Genomic DNA, 7367 nt, shown 5'->3' on the forward strand with positions numbered 1-7367 from the left:
GAACTAGAACAGAACTAGAACAGAACTAGAACAGAACTAGAACAGAACTAGAACAGAACTAGAACAGAACTAGAACAGAACTAGAACTAGAACAGAACTAGAACAGATTGAATGTCTTCGTTTGCCTGCGAAGACATTGTGTAAATTTACCCTACTGAATGAATGACATCATGCCAATAAAACTTCTCCATATTAAACATAATCAAAATACATGATTGGCGTTAAACTGTTACAACTTTATTGTTTAGTTTTCCCAATACAACAACAATGTCAATAATTAAGATTAAATCAAAATATTTCAGTCTTTTTCGAACACAAACATGCTGTCATATTTTTTTTATAATTTCAAAATTTAATTCAATTCCTTTTCTTTGCCTTTAAGTGATTAATCAAACCGTATAATTCCCTGTTATTATGTCTAAATCAAATTAACATTGTATGGATAAAATGAAGGAGAGTGATATCACACACATACGTACACATTGATAATGAGTTATATAAAGAATACTAAGTAGAGAAGATTGTGAGGGTCTGTGATATTTTAAGGGTAGTAGGTCGTTAAAAAAATACACAAACAAACAAACTTTTTATAGAGTTAGATAAAGTGACATTAACTTACTCATTCTATACTCTCTTGTTCAGTCAATCACTCAGTCACAGATTGTCAAAAACAACATTGTTGTTGCCATTGTTATATTATGTCATATGAAATCTTAATCATGTTAAACTAGTAGATTCAATAATAGTGTTGCAAAGAAATTGTGAAAGTTTCGAGTAATTGAGTAATCGATTAAAGTTGAATGAAGAGATTTGACAGAGTTTTCTAGAGTCAAACGGTAGTCTATGGTGTATAACAAAAGTGGACTAAAGTCGACGACATGTTGTAGACACATGTCATCGAATCAGAGTTGATTATAGAACAGAGCAGGGAGTTCAACAGAATGAACAAGAGTTGTCTACAGTTGATTAGAGTTGAGCAAAAATTGAGAAGAGTCTACGACAGATGACTAGAATCATCGAAAGTTGACTGCAGTCAACGAGAATTGACTACGTTCGGCGAGAATCGATTGGTGTATAACAAAAGTGGACTAGAGTCCCCATGATGGGGCTAAAGTCGAACAAGAGTTCTTTAGAGTGGATAGAGAGTTTATTACAATCAACCATAGTTGGCTAGAGTCATCTAGAGTTGATTGGAGTTGAACTAATGTTGAGCAGAGTCGACGATATGTGTCCAGATAACCAGACTCATCGAAGTCTGACTACAGTTGACGAAGTTGACTAGAGTCGATGAGATGTGAATCAACAAGAGTTGGCTAGAATCATCTAGATTTGAGCTAAAGTCGCAAAGAGTCGAGGACAGTTGGATAGAATCATCGAGAGTTGACTACAATCGACGAGAGTGGACTACGGTCGATGAGATTAGATTGGTGTATAACAAAAGTGGAATGGAGTCGATGAGATGTGGCTAAAGTCGAACTAGATTTCATTACAGTCGAGAGTTGATTAGAATCAATAAGAGTTGGCTAGATTCATCTAGAGTCGATTAGAATTGAGCTAATGTTGAGAAAAGTCGACGACATATGACTAGAATCGTTGATTACGGTCTGTGAGAGTCGATTGGTGTAACAAAAGTGGACTAAAGTCCACTAGATGGGGCTAGATTCTAATCAGAGTTCATTACAGAATGGGAGTTAAATGGAATCAATAAGGATTGGCTAAAGTCATCTAGAGTTGATTAAAGTTAAACAAAAGTTGAATAGAGTCGACGAAAGTTGGACCATGTCTACCACAGGTAACCAGAGTCGTCGAAAGCTGACTACAGTCGACGAATGATGGCTAAAGTCGATCTATAGTTGACTAGAGTCTAACGAATTGACTAGGGTCATCTAGAGTTGGTTTAAAGTTGAGTAGAGTTAACGAAAGTTTGGTCGTCAAGAGTTGACTTCGTTCGACGAGAGTTGGCTGCAGTCGACGAGAGTTTTTGTTCGTCGAGAGTTGACTTTGTTCGATGGGAGTTGGCTGCAGTCGACGAGATTTAACAATGTTTGACAAGAACTAGAGTCGGACTTGAATTCATTACAGTCGCAGAAGAGTTGATTAGAATCAATAAGATTTGGCCGGAGTCATCTAGAGTTGATTAGAGTTGAACTAATGTTGAGTAGAATTGATGATAGTTGGTCAATGCCGACTACAGATAACCAGAGTCGTAGAAAACTGACTACAGTCGGAGAAAGATGGCCAAAGTCGAACTTAAGTTAACTAGAGTCTAATGAGTTGACTACAGTCATCTAGAGTCAACTGCAGTCGACGACTGTCGCCTAGTTGAGTCGTGTTGTCGATGATTAGAGAAGACGAGAGTTAACAATAGTAAACTTACAATTTCAAGTGATAAGATTTGTATTAACTCTTGGAAAGTTTAAAAGATTCGACTAGTGTCATATGATTTACTTTATTTACTCGATTACTTGTCTACCCTAGAGTTTTGTTAAAAATAATTTACTGTGTGCTATGAACTAAATACAACCACTTAACATCCTGTCATTTCTGTCAATGTTGTTCGAGTGTGTGTATGTGTGTGTGTATGTATCTTAGTGTGTTTGTCAAGAGTGATTTAACAAAATTGTTGATGAAAAATTTTTTGACATGATGTCATGTCGATGTTCTGGTAATGTAGGTTTAATTTGTTCAACTTTTTCCTCCTGTTAGTGTGTTAATTTAGTTGGTGTTGTTTGTTGTTGTTGTTGTTGTTGTTGCTATTACATAAATTTAACCCTCCCCCCTTGAAAAGTTCAACAATTTTTTAATGATGTATAATTTACACGCAGTTCAAGAGGTATTTTCCTCTTAGTATTTTGTTTTTTTTTTTGCCATTCTTTTTTAAAGTGTTGAAAGTTATATCTCCAATTCAATTTTGATTTACTTGATTTCATATGTATATATATTTTTTTAATATTTTCTTTTGTTTACTTATTATAAGAATACCTTTAAATATCTTTGTTTCGTTTTGTAAATGTGAACAAAGGTTGAAAATATGTGTCTACTATGAAGAATACTTAAAAGGATATTTATTGTTTTAATGGTTAGTGAAGTAAAACTGTATTATGTTTAAAAAACTTTAGAGGACTAAAGTCGAATCTAGTTATCAACATTCGCATACAAGAAACTTTAGTTTATCACTACAGAAGAGTATAATTGTGGAAAGTTAATAACAGTCGTTGACTACAGCCGAGAAGAGTCGGATAGAATCAACTGAATATAGTCTAGTAGCATTGGCTATTATAGTGTAGAGTGCCGAGTAATTTTGGTTGATGATTGTTTTGATGGAGTTGAAGTGGAACTGAACAATTAGAGAAAGTAGAGTGGAATGCAATTGACAGGTTTGACAAATGTTGACAAGTTCTGTTCTAGTTCTATTCTGTTCTAGTTCTGTTCTAGTTCTGTTCTAGTTCTGTTCTAGTTCTGTTCTAGTTCTGTTCTAGTTCTGTTCTAGTTCTGTTCTAGTTCTGTTCTAGTTCTGTTCTAGTTCTGTTCTAGTTCTGTTCTAGTTCTGTTCTAGTTCTGTTCTAGTTCTGTTCTAGTTCTGTTCTAGTTCTGTTCTAGTTCTGTTCTAGTTCTGTTCTAGTTCTGTTCTAGTTCTGTTCTAGTTCTGTTCTAGTTCTGTTCTATTTCTGTTCTAGTTCTGTTTTAGTTCTGTTTTAGTTTTGTTCTAGTTCTATTCTAGTTCTGTTCTAGTTCTTTCCATTTATGTTCCAGTTCTGTTCTAGTTTATATCTAATTATTTTAGAATTTATTATTTCAATTTTATCCTTTTTCACTTTTTTAACATTTTTAAAAAATTAACATTTTTTTAAGTTTCTGCTGGAGTTTTTTAATCTATTAGCTCTTTTTATAAAGAAAAAACAATTACCAAAAATTTCTTTCTATTTCTTTATATCTTCTGCCAAAAACTTTTTCCTTCGCTTCAATTTTTTTCAATTAAAACGAAAACCATATTAAATAAAAACTTCTTTACAAGAAGCAGGTGGAATAGAAAAATTAACGTTGCCAAACTTGAAAATGAAATAAACAAATTTAATATGTTTTTCACATTTTTTCATCTAGTTAAAGATAAATGTACATGTATTTTAATTTTTTTTAAATTATATCTTTTTCTCTGTACGTATGATATATTTTTTCAGTTGTAAGAAAACAAAAAAAGTTATCTACAATATTAAAATCTCCCCCCTTGAGCAGTGTAGACAATCAACGCCAACAAATGCGCTAGACAAGCGAAGGTTTTGTTGTTGTTTTTATTTTTATTACACAAAACAGTAACTTTAAAGAATAAAAACATTTTTGAGCATGAAAAAAAATAATCATAAGGTAATATAAAATATAAAGAAAACATTCCTTTATACATCTGTCTCAATAACTCCAGTCAACATATAACTTTAAACCCAACAACCAGTTTGCAAAAAAATATATATATGTAAAAACAACAACAACATCATTATCATCAACATGTTGATGATAATGACGATGTTGCCGTTTGTTGTTGGGAAAAAACATGAGGCAGCAGGAACAGCAAAACACAGCAGCACCATGAAAAATGAAACAAGTCAATGGTGAAAGTTAAAGTTTGAAGTCTATCACAAATATAAGGGTTGTTGTTATTGTAGTTGTTGTTGCTGCTGCTGTGTTATTGCTGCTAAAGCTTTTATACTTGCTGCTGCTGTTGTTGTTTTTATTATTATTTGTTACACAGACTGGTTAAACATTATCAACCACTTTGCCAACCCAAACAAGGAGTTATAGAATAAATCCAAAACCCAACAGCCAAAAACATAACAAACAAACCAACCCAACCACCCTCTCATCACACACACACAGACAATCATATGCTCTTACTGATTTATACTGTGACTGGCCTCAGTTACAGTCATAGTCATGATTTCTCTCTGACTCAGTCATATTCAATTTGTATACACAAGTGTGATTGTCTGTCTGTCAGTCTGTTTATATGGTGGAAAAAGCAGCTGATATTAAAAGTTGAAACAATTTAAAACAGAAGTAATATTAAGGGGCTTGTAGGGTCTTAAGTTCAAGAACTAAAGTAGCCGTGAACAGAACTAGAACAGAACTAGAACAGAACTAGAACAGAACTAGAACAGAACTAGAATAGAACTAGAACAGAACTAGAACAGAACTAGAACAGAACTAGAACAGAACTAGAACAGAACTAGAACTGAACTAGAACAGAACTAGAACAGAACTAGAACAGAACTAGAACAGAACTAGAACAGAACTAGAACAGAACTAGAACAGAACTAGAACAGAACTAGAACAGAACTAGAACAGAACTAGAACAGAACTAGAACAGAACTAGAATAGAACTAGAACAGAACTAGAATAAAACTAGAATAGAACTAGAACAGAACTAGAACAGAACGAGAACAGAACTAGAACAGAACTAGAACAGAACTAGAACAGAACTAGAACAGAACTAAAATAGAACTAGAATAGAACTAGAACAGAACTAGAACAGAACTAGAACAGAACTAGAACAGAACTAGAACAGAACTAGAACAGAACTAGAACAGAACTAGAACAGAACTAGAACAGAACTAGAACAGAACTAGAACAGAACTAGAACAGAACTAGAACAGAACAGAACTAGAACAGAACTAGAACAGAACTAGAACAGAACTAGAACAGAACTAGAACAGAACTAGAACGGAACTAGAACATAACTAGCACAGAACTAGAACTAAACATGTAGTTAAAGCAGTGCTAGTTCTCAATTTGTATGATCTATCATTCTGTAAGAAAATTTACGATTTTCGAAAGATTTTTTTTTATTAATTTGTCTAAATGATTTTATTACCTCACTTAATTTATCTTTAGGTTTTATTTGAAAATCTATAAAAAAGAATTCATTTTATTTATTATTGACACAATTCCATTAAACCCAAATGATAAATTAATTAAATTCTAAAATATTTTTTATGTTTTTTTTTCTTGAAGTTTTTTTTTTTCAACAAATGTAAATAAAGTAATAAATTTTTACCCAAAAATTGAATAGTAAATAGAAAATTTTATTCAATGTAATCTAATCGAAAATTTTCCTTAAAAATTTTACTACTTTTTGTGTTTTTTTTTTTTTTTAATTTGGGGTTTTCTATTAACAGAGTTTTTTTGTTGTTTGTTTTATTTTTGTTTATTATTTACAAAATGTAAACAAAACAATTGTTGTTATTTTTATGTGTGTGTTCTGGTTGCTATTAAACAACAACTAATCAAATCACACATTGAAATATATCTAAACACATGCTTAGTTTTTAACACACACACACGTTCACACACTTTAACATTTACTCACGCACACCTCATCATTAGAAGTCAGTTATATAAACACAACAAATTTGTTAGATCTTTCAACACTCAAATCAATTTTCTTGTTCGACATACTTGCAACAAATTGTTTCCCCATTTCCACCACATACGAAACGTGAGTTTTTGTTATTCTAATAGATGTTTTTGTTTTTGTAGGGGAAAAATACATACATACATATTTCCATTAGACATAATTAGTTTAATTTAAAAACACATCTTTGTGTTTTTCTTGAGTGTAAATAGAAATTTAATAAAAATTTTTATGCACTTTTTTAAAAAACTCTAGAAAATCTATTTTTTACCCAAATTTGTAAATTTTGTTGTTCAGTTTCAAAGATCACTACATGATCTTTTAGAAATTAAAAACATAAATTTGAAATTTTTAATACATATTTTTAAAAATTTCCCTTAAATTTTAATATTTTCAACAGAAAATTATATGAAATCCGTTTCTTTATAGAAATCTATTTTGACACTTTTTCGTTTAGAAAAAAATTCTCATGAATAAGTTTTATTGTCTTATAAATATCTAGATTATATCTTCCACTAAATAAACCACATTTTATTAAATACCAAAAATATTCTAGAGCAACAACTTAAAATATTTTCTTGATGAAAGGTGTTCAATAAACTGTCTTTCAACTCTTTATCAATTTTATAGATAATATTGAGGTAAAAAGTAAACCGAAGTGTCGGTAAAAACTTGAGCAAATAAAGGCGGCTTTTGAAAGTAATAGTTTTGATAACACAAAAAAATAAAAACACACTTGGATGGATTGGAAGTGCAATGTGCATTTTCAGAGGAAAGGTGTCACCACTTATAGTCACACATAATTCTTTTATATTTAGGGTAATCACAGTTTAGTGAATTTATAAAAAGAGGTCAAAAAAAACCAGACTATAATCTAGACTATAGATTAATTTACAGACAAGACCATAACATAGACAAGATTATAGTCTGGACTATAGAATAGATTATAGTCTGGACTATAGAA

The sequence above is a fragment of the Lucilia cuprina genome, chromosome 6 (genome assembly GCF_022045245.1).
Source record: "Lucilia cuprina isolate Lc7/37 chromosome 6, ASM2204524v1, whole genome shotgun sequence".
Lineage (NCBI taxonomy): Eukaryota > Metazoa > Arthropoda > Insecta > Diptera > Calliphoridae > Lucilia > Lucilia cuprina.